The sequence below is a fragment of the Aythya fuligula genome, chromosome 3, assembly GCF_009819795.1.
Source record: "Aythya fuligula isolate bAytFul2 chromosome 3, bAytFul2.pri, whole genome shotgun sequence".
In the NCBI taxonomy this organism is placed as follows: domain Eukaryota; kingdom Metazoa; phylum Chordata; class Aves; order Anseriformes; family Anatidae; genus Aythya; species Aythya fuligula.
Window position 1 is genome coordinate 111939304 of NC_045561.1, and position 16991 is coordinate 111956294.

Sequence of the window (16991 nt, forward strand, 5' to 3'; positions counted from 1 at the left end):
ACATTTCTAAAGCACATTTCTCTGCAAAAGCTGTTCTGTCAAGGAATGCTAAAAGAGAAGGCGAAGCCAGGAGAGAGAAGCAGGATGCTGAAGAACATCCCCAGCATCCCCAGAGCAAAGAGCAGCAGAGCTCCATGCCGACAGAAACCTCCACCCGTCCATGCCTTGCTGCAGACTTACAGATGTGTGGCCTTCGGCCATTGAGACTGATAATTCCTCCAACATACTTTATTTTTTTGCTGGCCACTTCTTGAGTTTTTAAATTAGTAATTACAAGGTACAATGCACAACGTCTGATAACGCACTGATTCACTCTTAAACACTCTCAATCTCAAAATACATATTTTAAAAACTATTTACAACTTACAATAACAAAGTTAAACATCATTGTCAAATTCCCTTCCCTTCTGACACCAGGGTTACACCAAACCGAGGACTTCACTGAGGACTGATTCAGAAGTTGTACTGAAGCTAAAAAAGAGAAAATAAAAGCATCTCTGCAACATAATTTCTCCCCATTAACTGTTTTTAGGGAAGGAGGGAAGGGGGAAACAGCCCAGTAAACTCCAAGCTCACATGTTTTTTCACAGAAACAATCCTTTTCAAAGGATTTGCTTCCCTTCAACAAGCATTCTGCCTGCTGAGTTTCCACGGCGTGCCCCGAAGGCTCAGGTATGATGCATGTATCAAAGTTAAAAGGAGTTCACTTTCCACACATTCCGAATCAAATTGCTCTTACCACCCGTAAAAGTATCTTGCACCTTTAGGACACAGGTGTGCACTGTTTATTTACAGGGAGAAATCTCAGGAAAACGTTACTTTAGGCAAAACTTACTCATTTTAAGACAGCTCTGTTAACTTTTAATCATTAATGGCAGCAAAAGCTCTACATTTCCAAATAACCTTATAACACTACAGGGAAATCTAATGACATATAGAAATGCCATAAGAAGCCATGTCAGGAACAGCACGAAATCCACCCTGGAACAGAAGTGTATCAAGTGTCCCACTGAACAGTGTAGGCTACAGTGAGTCCTGCTGCCATTTAGGGCGAAAACAGGAAAACTGGGATGTTGTGTATAAATAGCAGGACCACAAGTTCTTGTAAACAAGTGATCTGACGGCTCCTAATGCTTAAAGCACTAACTGTGTCAGATGTGCCGAACTGCAACTTCTGCTCTCAGTATTGATTAGAACTGAGACAAGCTGAGAAATAAAGAGACCGCAAGAAGGAGGGGGGAACTTGAGACTGTGCTGAAGTATTAAGAAAGCATTAGAGCTGGGCAGAACGCAGGAAAAAGGAAAAAAAAAAAAAAAAAAAGGAAAAAAACACTACTCTCTTTTCCATTGTAGGCTTATTTTTTGTTTGCCATTTTATGAAGAACAGCCTTACCACAGCCTTTGTTAATATTTATACCTAAGCCTTTTTTTCTTTTTTCTTTTTTCCCCCCCAAAGTATTTCGCAGGGAAACCACAGCCACATAGTTTCAGGAGGAACGAAGGTCTGGTGCATCAGGTTCTGGCGCACCACTTGTGACTGGAAGCGAGCAAGCGCTGTAGGAGCTGCACGGCTGGACTCACTCCTACTCTTCCGCCTCCCTCACAGACTGCAAGGAGTCACGCTGAGGATTTCTGCTGTAAGAGCCCACTAGCAAGGACAGGCACCACAACAGCAGTTGGCTGATTCCCCCTTCACAACACCTGTAGAACTGGGTGATACAAGAACTGCTGGTATTGGCAAAGCAGACAGCGATAACGCGATACCCATGTGGTTCTCTGCCTTGTTAAGTGTCAGTAAGGCATTATAAACCAGCACAGCCCAGCATCTTTCTTTGCTCAAGACATTTGTGTAGAAAAGTCTACTGATTTTAAATATATAAAATAAAAACACAACATCTTGGCAGGCCAAGGATCGATTTTCTTCATGGAGTTGGACACACTGACCTGGCCCTTTGAGCACAGACTGCATTCAGCTTCGCAATGCCCATCCGCATCAGTAACACAGAGTAAGTGGATCTTTGAAGCCAGCAGATCACTAGCTCTTCCTGCTCCCCTCTGCTACAGTGAGTAAGTGCACTGCAAGCCTTAGTTAACATTTTGACATTTCAAGACGAAAACAAAAACAGTGGAGCATTAAATACTTTACTTAACCCTAAGTGACGAGGCCCCTTCTTTGCTCACTGCCATACAGCGACTTGCCTCCAAACAGCGATTACAACAGAACACAAAAAATATTGCTTCCGACGAGTATTTGCTGTAAAAAGCATAATTACAGTTATTTGCTACTGAGCTAATTATGTATAATTTTCCATCCCCACTGTTTTGCACTTTCTGGTTTATGCACTCCCTGCAGCAGGAGGCTCACAGCAGAGCACATTTGTTATTCAGGTGAGGCCTTTCATGAATTAAGCATATTTGGAAATCACAAGATGCTTTGAAAGGAAGGTTTTAGAAGTAGCAACCCTACAGACTTGAGTCAGAGACACTGCTAGTTAATTCTGTTCCCCTAGGAAGCGCCATCCCAGCTATGTTATCCTTCCTATTCTGCCTTTAAGTGAGATTGCAAAGACTCACGACTGGATTTGATTTTAGGTAACTGCAGCGATCTAACTGGATCTTTAAGAGCATTAAGAACAACAAAAATCAGAAGTGCTGCTAGCTATTGACCAGGACAAAAATTAAATTAGTTTTAACAGAAGACATTCCCACACTTCACTGTTTGACACTACCAGCAGGAGCAGTTAGGGAAAATGCTAGCAGCAACTGCTCCAGGTACCACGACTCTGCACCAGACCGACAACGTTCAGGAGTAAAGATAAGTTTACACCTTTATTCTCCACTCTCCTAACTACATTCCTCTCCCAAGGGGATCCAAAATTCATGCTCCAACCTACCCCTTCCTGCCCCTTGCCAACCAGACCCCTGTTCCTTCCTCTTGCACACCCATCCTGCCTATGCAATGTGCTGCCTACAGGTGCTGGACACGTAATGCCAAGAAAGAAAATCCTATTCCAGCTCTTTTGGTGGCTGCTGTGGCAGCAGAGAAAAATTGCTGATGTCACGCAGTAAAAGCAAGTCAGCCTGATCAGTGCCAACCATCAAGGGATAGAAGTCTTCTTCCAAATAAAAACACCTCCATGCAGGTGACTGCTAAGTCAACAAGCATAAAATACCAGAGCAACTGTCCTCTTTAGGACTTTATCCCATAGTTCAGTTTAGAACTGGTACAGAAGTAATCCAGAACCACCTCAATAATGCATTTAAAGTGGTCCAGGTACCAGTTTGGGCATCTCTGCTTTAAGGAGTTGCTACATTGTACCTGTCACAGATGAACCAGGTTTTAGTCTTTATTCTGCTGAAGTCAATCTGACTCAGGTGTTAGCCAAAACACCAGAGAAGTTAACAGAAAAAACTCTCCCAACAAAAGAACAGCACATAAACCAGTAAGATTCATTTGACTTCATTTTAAGGAATTTGGTTTGTGTTTGGCTGGTGTACGTCAACCTACAAGCATAAAAACCTCCGCTCCCACCTCATTTAGTTTCCAACTACCACTTGGGTTGCTCACTTTGCTAGCTCAAAAGAGGTTTAAATCGCATTGGAATTCACAGGTACAGCCTCCTGCCCACCTTGTCCGACTCACTGTGTTTCTGAATATACTGACCATGCAAAATGGATGCCCTGCAAAATAAAATAATCACTGCTTCCGTTAAACAAACAAACAAACAAAAAACAATAATTGTGTAGTCAATATTGATGAATTTACTCCTTCACTATTTGTTTTTTACAGACAGCTGCTCAATTTGACAGTACCCACTGAAAATACTAAGACACATTTCAATTCTCTATCTCTGGAGACCTAAATCCATCTTTCCTTCCTCTCAGGAGGAGGCACTCCCACATTTTATTGCACAGCCATTTAAGGAAACCTGCACACAGTGTTTGGAATAGCAGTGTAAACTCAGGACTTCACCCTGCTATGTGAAAATCTCCATCATCAAGCTGGAACGACACAGGTCCCTGTCTGTCCCTGCCACCACAGCTTTGATTCTTCCTCGCAAAGAAGAAATTTTGAAGGAGGGAATGGGAATCCCACCTTGGAAAGTTCACTCTTGAAATCCCAGGGCTCTCTCCTAGGAGATGTGTGTGTGAACTTCCTCAGGAAAGGATGGGAATCCAACCCAGCTCTGCCACACCCCGAAAAAATGCGTTCACTAACCTCATTCCAGACAGGGAAAGACATCAACACTTCCACTTGCTTCGTTTAAAAAGAAGAAAAAATAAAATAAAAAGAAGCAAGAACAACAACAAAAAAAGACAGAGGGTAAATTATTTCCAAGATGAAACAACAAGAGCTTCTACCTCTGAGAAGGAATTCCAGGCTGTATATCGTAACCTTCCCGGGTAGCTGAGTGAGACACAACTGCTCCTGAATGGGTGGTAACTTAAAATACTCTCTTGCCTTCTTTGCTTCCTACTTCCTAATTTGCATGACTGTGCACTCCGTATGCTGCTTTTTCTAGATCCTGTTTTGAGACACACAATTTTCTCCTCTAATACTTTGCAACCATTGCACAAGAGCCCTACGATGCCATTCTGTGGGGTGCACACACCTCAAAAAATGCAGTTCTCAGTTTATTGCAATTCTTACTTGTGTCAGTGTGGACTTAGGCAAAACACAGATCTTTGGTGTATTTTCTCTTTGTTATTTCTCATTTCTACCATGTTGAGCAACATTCAGGGCAGGTTATTTAAGAGCTTATCTCTTTGAAATCTCGTCATGCACTCTTTCTCAAAGTAAACTTTGAGTCCCCTCCTACCCTTCCATCAGAAGCACAAGTGACATCTGCCTCCTAACAAAGCAAAAGTAGAAAGAGAATTCTTACATTATCTACAGCTTTGGATACAAGAGCTGCTACTTAACCTTTTGCTTGGGGTTCAGACCCTGGTAACAGTTCAGAATATACACAAAACATTCAGGGGCTGCTAAAGGTAAGCATAAAAGAAAAGGTACAGAATAAGGGCAATCACTTATGCTCAGCAGAGAGCAATCTTTCACTGTTTGTAAAAGTAAAGGAGGCAAACTAATCAGCCAGACTTAGCTTTACGTTTTCAGAATTTGCTTTCACGTTGGGCAGGTATACAACCCATCACAGGCTTTGCTCCTCCAAACCAAGTGAAATGGAAGGCAGAGAGGAGACAGACCAAAAGAGGTCTGTAAAGTGGTGAAACGTAGTTTATCTTTGATGAAAGGGGTAAGCCACATGGGTGAAAAAAAGCAAAAGATCAGCATTTATGTAGTCAAAGCAAGAAAAAACAACTCTATGTCATTATTTCAAATGGGCAACAGAAGGGTAAAAGCACATTCCTTCTTAAAAAATACGAGGCTGGCACATTTGGAAGCACCAGATACCTAACCTACAGTATTATGGTTGTAGGATTATTAGTTTAAAAGTAACAATTAGTTCACAGGATCCCCAGTGTTATTCAGAGGAAGTCTGGCTTTGCTAGCTAAAGAAAAACATCTTTTTAGATCATAAAAGACAAAAAAAGAGCGGACATTCAACTGAAATTCGGTCACTTAATCTTTAACACTGAGCTCTACTGCACACCAGTGACATTTTTACATTACAACCGAATTTCATGAACTTACGGAGTCGTTATCACGGGAGTTAGACATAGATCTCAGTGTCGTGTGAAGTCCCCAGGAGCTAAAGTATAGAACAGTTCGAAAGACAGTTGTTCTGCATTAATAAGTTCATAATAATATGAGGCCACTAAGAGTGTGGTGAAAAAAAAAAAAAAGGAGTATTGGTAAAATTCTTGACCTCTGAAAGAGAAGACTATAAGTAATTTCATTGGAAACCAACATTCTTGCTGCATGTATTAATAAGGCCATAATGTCATTTCTTTGCATTGCAGCTGTCATATTTTTAGAAACAAAGAAGAATAACTCCCATTTCCTGTTCTTCCCAAGCATTACTTAATGCTCGCTGTTGAATCACTTACAGATATCGCCCCATGACTGATGCCACTGCACTTCAGAAGCTCCACTTGCATCAGCACCGAAAATTTTCACCCAAAGAGTCAACTCAGAGCTATCATCTGCTACTTCTAAAGCCGAAGCAACACCACCAGCACGTTCCAAGTCAGATCTGCTGCTCTTGGTACTGCAAAGCAGCAGTGACTTACCTGAACTAACAATGTTTTTTTCAACTGGCTGTAACTACAAAAAAAAAAATTATAAATAGTTCTCAGGTAATTGTTCCCTATTAAGTAATTCCAATGTGGTGTGCTGCTACTGTCATCAGGTTACGTCATTTGAATTTCATGTGCTTCTGAGAATAAGGGTTACACAACACCGGGCTTGTCTACACCAACACTCACCCTTCTGCTTCGGCTCTAGGACCCAAGAAAGCCTGATTGTATTCCTACACTGCAAGAGCCTTAAACCTGAAGTTGAATAAAAATGAAACTTCATCAGCTCCACATTCATTTAATGATTCATTTCTGTTTGTGAGTTAATCCGCACCTTTTGAACATTTGGTGCTAATGGCACAACAGCACCAGAAAAACAAATTGCTACAGTCCCTGTGTAATCTTGCAATATGGCAAGATATTTGTAAATACAAAAAGAATCAAAGATGCCTCATGAAATAAAACCAACTAACCTGTTTTCTGCAGAGAGGCTTACCTTTAAAGAATAAAAATGTCCCGATAGGCTAATCAATGAGAGAAGGAACAACATGCCAGTAAGCAGCACGCTTACATTTTTAGTCTGGCTTTCTCAGGGTATGAGCTGAGTGGTTAACAGGTACTTTGATGAAACCCACAATCAACACGAACCAAACCTGACAGAAGGGTACAAAAATATTAACTGCCTACAAGATTCATGAAAATAGGCAGCCAGGCAGAGGAGATGCTGCCAAATTTAGTGTCCCCGTTTATGAAGAAGACTGCTGTGGGTGTATGCTTGAGTACCAATACTAGACACCAGAGAATCCATCTGGCTGAAAGCTGTTTGAAGCACACAAACCATGAGAAAAACTTCTCCTAAAGCTTGCATCTCATTAGGTTCAGACACCCAAAGCCACAGGAAACTAAGCTTTGCCAGTGGTGTTGCTCACACACAGCTGGTTTAAGATTTCAGCTTACACCAGTCTGTCAAGCCAAGGAAACTGAACTTACCACCAGAGATAAGCCCCGCAGGTGATGAGGATTCAGAAACAGGTTTCCGGGGTATGCATGGTTAAAATGTTTGCAAATAAGCATTTGAAGATGGTGAGATCACTTCAAACAGCTGCTTAGCACTTTGGAAAATCTGACTGTACTCTAACAGGAGTGTTTCTCCCCCATATCATCTGTTGCACCATCTACCAGCAACCAGGGTACAAAAGGAAGATACAATTTTAAAGGGTAAAGGATGGAAACGTTTCTAAAGCTAGAAAGGATACAGTAGCCATAGTTTTCTCCTATGCCTAGGGTCAACCTCTGAACCCCGCAGTACACTTGGCCTTAAGTGTTTTACTGAAAAGTGATAGTGCTTGAAAAAAGTCAAGGCCATAAAGGAGAATTCCCTAATTAACTCTACATTATCTTTGTTATCTTTATAATCACCAGTAGTCACCTAAGACAAGGAAAAAGATAAAGAAAGGTCGCTGACTTTCTCACATAGTTCAGCCACGTGAAATGAGTGCTCCCATCTAAAAGCAATGGCACAAATTCACGAATTCAGCAGCCCACTGCTCTCTGTTTTCACAAAAGGACTGTGTTTATGCCAAGCTTCCCCCTCAAAACTAAAAATATGGCATGATCCATCATCTGATCACCTTGCCAAGAGATGTGGCATTACAATGAACTGAAAGTGGCTTTCGGAAGTCAGAATAATTTGAAAACAATAAATTACAGCAGTTGCTAAACACGGAACAAAGCTGGGAGCAGTGCTGCCAGGAACACTGGCTGAGGTCATTGCGAGACTGCTCTCGATGGTTTTTGAAAGGTCCTGAGGACTGGAAGAAGGCAAATATCACACCCATCCTCCAGAACAGCAAGAGGGACAATTCGGCAATAGAAAAGCTTCAATTCTGACTTCAGTCTTTTGAAAGACTGTGGAGCAAATCCTGTTGGGAGGCATGTACAAAGAACAAGATGGTTACTGGAAAAAAAATGTATTTTCCTTTCTGTTTTCTGTTTTGAGACGAAGGGAGAGCAGCAGGTACTGCTTATTTGGACTTCACAGCAGCTTTTAAGAGGTCTTCCACAGCATCCTTCCCTTGGGAGCCAAACTGGAGGAACGCAGTTTGAACAGGCTGCCTGTAAACTGGGTGGAAAACAGACTCAAAGCATTGTGATGGGCAGTATGAAACCCAGCTGGCTGCCACCAGCGATGCTCCTCGGGGCTGACACTGCTTAATGTCATCACTGACAACATGGGCAATGGGATGGCACGCACTCAGCAAGTGCAGAGGATGCCAGATGGGAGCAGGCTGCCTGGAGAGGCTGCGGATTGCTGGCCCTGGAGGCATTCCCAACGCGAGCAGACGTGGCTCTGAGCAACCTAAGTCAGCCCTGCTTTTAGTGAGGGTCGGACCACTTAAGGTCCAGAAGCCCCTTCCAAACTAAATCCTCCTGTGCCTGTGTTTTAGGTAACTAAAAGCAAAGGGAAGCAGTGAGGAGGTATTTTAAAAACTGAGATATTTGAGGTATTTCCTTTCAAGTGAAAATAGGCCAGAAATGAACACGTCCAATGTCTGAGCCATTTAAAAAAAAAAAAAAAATGCAAAAAGAACAACTCAGGACTTTCACAGAAAATGTCATGAAATGCTGTCTTCCTCAATTTTATGTACCGATCAAACCGCATTTCATGAGGTTATTGCAGAGACTTACAAACTTAATTAGCAGGTTCTCTCTCAGGCCAGAGACATCCGTGTCAATTTGTAACAGGAACCAGCGAGCAGGAATGTGTTCCTCTTCAGGACCTGATCACAAGGTCTTTTCTTACCAGACACCTGCTTTCAAGGGGGTGAAGCTTCTTCACAATGCCTCCAGCCAAGCACATAAGCTACCTTTCACTTTTCAAATCCCATCCCACTTCCCCTAGCAGTAGCTGAGTGAAAAATTACTATCACCTACAGAACGTAACTTCATTTTTGCTTGCTGCTGCTTTGCTACGGAACAAAATTAATTCACTTCTCATTATTAAAGATCAAAACCAGAAATACTTGTAAATATCAGAGTGGTGGAAAAGAATAAGCAGCTCATAAAGCACTGGTAACATAATACCACCTGTGATAGATGACTCCATAAGCATAAATGAACCAGAGACAGCATTTTTGTTACTGCTAGGGCTAAAGCACTGTTCTCTTTATATTAGAGTAGCAACTAACAACTCAGTCTGGGACATATCTCATACCCTAGATCTTGTGTAGAAAGAGAAGAAAATAATAAATGCAATTCCCTCAGGATGGTAATTAAAAGCAGAATCAATCATACTCACTTGATCTAATTTAGGCACCTGATTTAGGAGATTAACCTGACCAAAATTTCCGTGTAACAGAGAGCATGGAGCAGTCCAAATCCACATTTGTAGGGATGCATATAATTTTCCTAACGTCATACAGAGCCTACAGCCTGCGTAAATATTTCCCTAAAGATCCAGAGGCGAAGTGGTGTCAACCCCCCAGCTTAGAATTAAAAATAATAATAATAATAAAGGACAAACCAAATGGGGAAGTAAAGCGGAAGCATGAAAACAAAAATGAAGTTTAGTAAAAGAATAAAGTCCAGCTACCTATTCCTACAATCAGTTCCTACTGTTTGTTATTTCTAAATGTCACTGTCACACCAGTGGATTCAGATGCTTGTCACAGCTGAAGTCTTTAAATTTCAAAGCAAAATGCATTTTATGTACCACCAACACAGTGTATAAACACACCACAGGAAAGCCGTATGTGAACGCTTCTTATGTGTTTTCCTGTGTATAGACAGACCTGGGAACTGCTGCCACCACAGGCAAGCACGAACAAAACAAGTTTAAAGCACCCTGGGTTCCCAAACGAGACGCATGCGATACAGCAGCCTGAACGCAAGTGCAACACCTTGTAACTTCTCGCTCCAGGGCTGTAAATGGGTAATTTTCAACTCGCCTTTGAGAGACCTGCTACGAGCATGCGTACTATGACGGGAACTACCTAAAGCACAAGCTACTTTCAAGTGTTGTAATGTGACAGATGTCAAAGCGCCAAGTGCCGTGCAAAGTGTTTCGGGGCACCGAAAACCCAACTTGATACCTCAGCGCTTGGAGAAGCGGATCAAGCCTCGCAGCCTCCTGTTATTCTCCAGATTGTTACCTCCCATTGCATACAGTTCAGATCAAGGAAGAGCAATCTATTTACGAAGAGCACGACTTTATCACCAACATTTAACCCCCCAGAGCTCTAGGTTTTCCTCATTTTCCTAAAAAACTACCTCAAACTCACCAACACCACAAGAAGCCAGGAGGGACTCTCAGCACACCCCATCACCCAGCTCCGCCAGCGGGCTCCCCGGTGCAGACACCAACCGGTGGGGCACCGACACTGCTATTTCTTCCCTGGGAGGGCATTAATAAAACACAGGGGAGCAGCAGCAGGACCTACCGTGTTTGTTTTTCACTCCTGCCTTCAAAAACACACACACAAACTACACGCACACCCCGGCCAAACTTCACCACCCGAAGCTGGAGCCGGCCCCAGGGGGCAGCCCCCTCGGCCCTGCCAGCCGCTGGCCGGAGAGCGATAAACAAAACGAAAACAAACCAAACCAAAACAAGGCCCTTAAAGTAAATAAATAATAAATAAATAAATAAATAAATAAATAAAGCTCGGCCTAACAGAAACCCCGAGCACTCCTTCCCACGCCTGGCCCCACGGGCTGCCTGCAGCAGGCGCTCCCCGCACCTCAGCCCCGCTCCCGGTGGGACGAGGCCGCCCCGAGGCGAGGTTTCGGCCCCACCGCCGGTACCTGTTGCCTTGTCCGTGAGCTCCTCGCTCCGTGCTGCCCGCCAGCCTTCCTCCTCCTTCTTCTCCTCCTCCTCCTCCTTCGCCACCGCCTCCCGTGGCGGCGGAGTCAGCCCCACAACATGGCGGCGGAGGCGGGGGCCGCCCGGGGAGGAGGGTGGCGGGCACGGGCTGAGGGCGCTGCTGTGGTGGTGGTGCCCGATCCGAGCTGGCCTTGAGGGTTGGGGGGCGCTTTGTGGGGTGGCCCCGGTGTCTGGGTGAGGGTAATTCCTTCGGGTCGTGGGTTAGAGGCAGCTCCGGGTGTGTGGTTCGGTTGTCACAGCCGGAGGGCTTGGCTGTGGGCCCCGGAGGAGATGGCCGCAGCCTGGAGGGTCACCTTGTCCTGGGGGGCTGCCTGCTGGGGCTGAAATACCTCAGGGGTCCAGCCGTGCGAAAGGCAGAGCTCCTGACATCTCCTGCTCCAACCTTTGCTGTTCAGGTGCAGGGATCCCTGCTGCAAGTGGGGTCAGTGTTTGCAAGAGAACTTGTGCAAAAGCAAAGAACAACCTGAACTCTCACAAAACTTACCTCATCCTTCCTGATTTTTCCTCACTGTTGGTTCCAACTGCTCCCCAAAACACTCCTTATCTACCTCATAAATGACTTCTTCCCCAAGTTTTCTAGCTATTTACAAAACAGAATAATAAATACTGTCACCCCTATCTCAAGTATTACTTTCTTGTGGAAGCTGAACAGCTAATGCCTCTATTTTCATTGCTCTAATGAAACTGCCCCAGCTGTATGGCAATTTCCCTTGTAGAAAAGTGGTGCAGCACCTTTGGGGTGCCTTGGGATGCTTTTGGGGTGCCTGGTGCTGCTTATCAGTGGGAAGCATGTTCTGTGGGGACACCAGTCCTGCCCATGTGAGCAGTGTCTGACACATTCAGCCAGTGTCAGGCACTGCTCAGCTAGCTGAAATACAGAAGGTTTCAGGGATTTATTTTTTCAAAAACTAGTTAATTCTATAGAAAGGGGAGATGAAAAATGCCTTGATTTTTAAACATTAAACACTGAAGCCAGTTTTCCACTAAAAAGCTATTTAAGCAAATAATTATCAAAGACCTTTATGAATTACTATTACAAGGACTTTTATAGCTTCTTCAGCAAGCGGACCTTGCTGTCTGTGAATGATTACAGTGTCTTTCTGCTATGTTTTTGCTGTGTAGATAATTACATATCAACTTTGAGTATAGATTCTTTCAGTGACTCATTCTTTCAGGTTCTTGAGACTTTCCAGTTTGTTACACCTTCTATAATTCACCATGACCCCAGAACAGCCACATTATTGTGCCCTATAATGGTCATAGTCACACACTAGCACATGTTATTCTTTGGTATTTTAGCTTAGATATCTAATGTTTGCATTTGCTGTTACAGCTGCCACATTGCATTGGCGGCTTGCATGAAAATATTTACCCTCATGATCTCCTCAGCCATCTTCTAATTTAATGCTTTCAAAGATACAGTGTTTTCCTTCTTTACTCTTAGACCCAAAGTATACTTTTTATTTTTGTGCCTGTACACAGAGAGCAACCTAGTCTTTGATTCATAGATATTTGCCATGTAGGTGGATTAAAACACATGTTGTTCAAGTGGCGCTTGCTTACTTTATGGTTTAAATCACTCTGTGGTCACCAGCCCATGCTATTATCTAGGCCTTCAGCTGTTTCAAAGCGATCTGCAAATTTCATGAGCACTACTTCATTTAATTCCAAATAATTGACTGAGATAATAGAACAGCACTGGGTCAAGAACAGATTCCTCTGCAAATGAGTTTAAACGCTTCTAATGTGGCAATTTCTCATTTAAATTACTTTTTAATATCTTTTAAAAAGCAGCCTTTAATCCCTTTAGTACATATTATAGTGATATTGCCTAGTTCTAAACATCACTGTTGCGTTTGCAACACCTAAGGCCTGCTTTAGATTTAAGAAAAATGCTTATATTGGACATAACAGTGTTTGGATTCATAAAGAATTAGAGGGAAGATTAAAATAACAATTAACCAGATAAACATGTTTCTTCTCATAGGAAGAAAAAGACCAAGTCAGTGATTATAGTAGTTAAGTATTGAGGAGGGCAGTGGAAAATCTGTCAACAAAAGCCTCTGAGAGCAGGTTAGACAGAGATCTGTGAGGAGTTAATGCAAGTACAGGTGACCCAGCTTTGGATGTTGAACTAGATGTCTTCTTGAGGAACTTCATGGCTCTTTTCTTACCGGGGTCATGTAATGTGTGACATCTGTTCCACTGACCAAAGGTCATGCACAGACCTGGGGGAGGAGGGCTGGGAAGCTGCACCCTTGGTATGTGGTAGGGCATGCTGCTGGTGCACATGATCAAAGGGAAGATGAATCATGCAGCAGGGTGATTTTTGATGTGTATTAGTTGATTTTAATTTTATACACAGTCCTGCAACCACTTAGACCTATGGATAGGCTAGAACATGAATTTAGTGACACAGTATCTGCTCTCGTGCCACTATTGCCTCTGCTAAAAACCTCAATGTAACCCAAAGGAGATAAAAAGCTGTAACATCTTGGCTTTGGCTACCACCTTTGAACATCAAGTGTGAATTTTATACCCTAACAACACTTGCAACTCTTAATTACATGTTTTGTGTTATTGTTAAACATTCCTCTCTCCCCATACTAGATAACTCACTAGATAACTCATATGCTGAATATGAGTGTTTTCTTTTCTTTTTTTTTTTTTTTTTTTTTTTTAATGTATGTAAATTTGATAATCTGCCTACATGAAAGCAGATACCTGGTATCATTCAGTGCCTGGTACTGAGACTCTTTGTACTACATTGAAAAAAATCCCCAGTTGTTTTTCTACTTCTGTCTGAAGACATACTACCACCTGAAGGTAAGTTATAAAACCCAATAAAAAAAAAGACAACCAAACACTGTGCCCAACAACTACCTTTGAGATGACAGAGTGCACAAAGCAGGAAGTGTATAAAGGACTTTGTGATACCAGATTCTGTAATTATGACAGATGGGGAAGGACATATCTATGTTATTAATGTTATGTGAGGTTCTCATAGAAAAACAGCAATGTAGCTCACTCTGAGGTACTTACAGATTTTGCCTCCTATGACACAAAATTTAAGACAAGAAAACCTGCAATTTGTTGCTTGGGATGGAGTGAGAAAGAATGCAAAATTCAGCCGACTCCCTAGAGAGAAAACCTGGGGTAAAATTCCTTGGGTAAGGAATTAGCATATCAAAGCTTTATGTATTCTTATTCTAGACTAGCTGAATGTTTTGTCTGCATTATGACAAACAACCAGAGCTAATCAGAGGTATTAGAACAAAACATATCTGTAAGATTAGTTAGTTAGCAGGGAGAGGAACAGGACTCACAGGCTGCTATGAGGACCCATTTGAACACAGCAGCACCTCAATCATTTTCCCTGTAATTGGAGCATGTAGACATCCAAAGTTTAGTGTGAACTACAAGAACTGCATCCTTGAAGTGAAGCTGAACCAATTTACCAAACCCTAGAAGACTTTTACAGAGCTAGTATTATATCTACTTTGTGTTAATATATATATATTTGGTGCTAATTTAGTAACTGCATTACTATTTCTTTAAAATGAATACTTTTGTCCTCTGGCATATTAAAATTAAATTTGTTTTAATTCAGAGTTTGACTATTGCTTAAAGTAGGTTCAGAAGAAAGACGCTCTTCTTAAATGAAGGTGGAGTTTCTAAAAGGTCTGTAGTGGATGCTGCCTTTGGGCATCTCAGTGTTTAGGGAGAGTATGCTTTTTTCAAGCTTCAACATGAAGTTTTGGGGGCTGATGGCAAGTACTAGGTGAAATAAAAGACCCTTCTTGTGGTAGTTAGTATTCTGCAGGCAAGGAGTAGACAGTGGGAAAGCAACTTGAAACTGCAGGGCAAAATTTGTTTGTCCCAGAAAGCCATTGAGGTTAAGCAAATTACTGATGATTAATAGGAAAGACAGCTGAAGGGAGAAGAAACCAAACATACGATAGCACAGAGACCTGTTCCAGACATTGGGCCAGGATTTCAGCATAACAGCTACGCAAAAGAGACCAATTAAAACTAAATGTGTGGGAGAAGCAGAAAAAGAAGTGGAATTCACTATCAGCAATGTCTCATCCTGTAGTATTACTATGTTATCATTTACTATACAGCAAGTCCTTGTCATACCTGGTTTAAAAAAAAAAAAAAAGAAAGAAAAAAGAAAAAGGAAAAAAAAACTACCAAGATATTACAAAGATGGATAAACTAGAAATATTAATAGCAACTCAATTTTCACATTAACATTTTACTTTTTTTATCATTATCTGTACCTTATCCTCAATTCCCTGCTACAACCAATTGTGTGTCTTTATTCATATTCAACTTTATTCATGATTTCTTTTGCTACCAATGGAGCAATTGCCTTATTAAAGTTGTTTAAAATGAACAAAGTGGCATTAAGTAATACATCTTCTTCCCTGCTCTCTGTGTACTCCATAATATCACTTATTTTCTCTGCTGTGTTGCAGGAAAACAATCCAGAAGTGAATACTTTGTTCTCTCTGTCCAAGCCCTCTGACCAGGCAGTGTCTAAGCTTGCTGACAGACATGTCTATGCAAGCATGTTTAAAACATTTAAAGTTAAGCAAAGGATATACATGAACACCAGAAATCAGCTACTGCCAAGAATAAGCCATATTTTGTGAACACTTACTGATCAGGCATCAGGGAATGCGAAGTAGAGCAACTATTTCTGAATAGTCAAAAAGCACTGATGGCAGCACAGTGATTTGCACAGGTTCCTCTTGTGGTATCCTACTTAATTTTGCTTGCTAATGAGAGGTATTTCCTCATCTGGAAGTCCAGCTTGGTGTGTCCCAGCTACATAGAACTTAGAAACAGCCACACCTACCCAATGAATGACAGCTCTGACCCTTGTATTAGATTCAGCTCAATTATTCATGGTAAATTTTCTTTTGTGCCTTTTCCTTTTCCCCTCAGCAACACAAAAGCAACGAGCCCTCTTTTAACACTCCTACCAGGTTTCATTTTTACATCAGCATTCAACTGCTTTCTGCCTTTTGAGCAAGTGGTAGATATTGTCTTTAGCCTAGCTCTTTATTTAAACCTAGAGACACAAAACACAATGGGATAAACAAAAGGACAAGTTCATATTTACTTTCCACACATAACGCTACAGGGGTGGTGCATTTTGGATGTCAATTATGAGTAATAATTTATCAAAAAGGTATACAAGCACAAAGCACATGCTGCATCAAAAGTAGTGCTTCTAGAGATGCTGTTTTGAAGTCTGAAGCAGAAACCCACACAGTTCTTAAAACACAAAAGGTTCAACCTGCTGTATTAATTTGCAGGATTTTCTGCTAGTTAATAGCTGTATAAAATAAAACAGTAATGGCTCAACTTTCCTCCCTGCCGAGCACAGATATTATTTTGTAGGGGATGGGGAGCTGGACTGTGTTTGTTCAGAGTAGCAAAGGCTCTTTTGGCTACTCATACTGAAATTAGTTTGAGATTTAAAGAAAATCTATGTAACCATAGAGAAAGCAGATTTCCAGGCAGGCCAGAATGTGTTGTGAAGGCAGCACTGACTCATGCAGGCTGAATTTTGGCAAATAGTGTTGTCAACAGCTGAGCAGATACAGAGTTTTACTTGTAAAACCTAGCTACAGCACAGGCATTGAGAGACATGCAAGTAGATAGGAATTTCAGGTTTCAACTGCTGGCAATAACACATTAATAGCATTAAGCAAGTTATTTGTTGCAATTTGTAATCCTTACACTATAATTAGTAAATAATGCTTTGATAAGTCAGAGTTGCAGGTTCTTTTCAGTTGCATTTGTTTCTCCACTCTCATATGTTTTAAAACAAGCCAAGAAAGCAATTTTATTCCAATAGGCTGGTATCTTTATCTGTTTGCCATGATTTTTTTTTTCC

The 16991-nt window shown here is 41.8% G+C and overlaps 1 protein-coding gene across 4 annotated transcripts in view; it reads right to left on the bottom strand.

Annotated features, from left to right (window-relative positions):
- Window positions 1-11081, bottom strand: part of ITSN2 (intersectin 2) — a 78019-nt gene extending 66938 nt beyond the window's left edge. For 2 of the 4 annotated variants that reach the window (XM_032184397.1, XM_032184395.1), the window contains exon 1: window positions 11002-11081. The gene's annotated coding sequence lies outside the window, so the exon portion shown is untranslated. The remainder of the gene's footprint in view (window positions 1-11001) is intronic. The other 2 variants (XM_032184399.1, XM_032184398.1) reach the window with 1 other exon arrangement.
- Between the last annotated feature and the right edge of the window lie 5910 nt (window positions 11082-16991).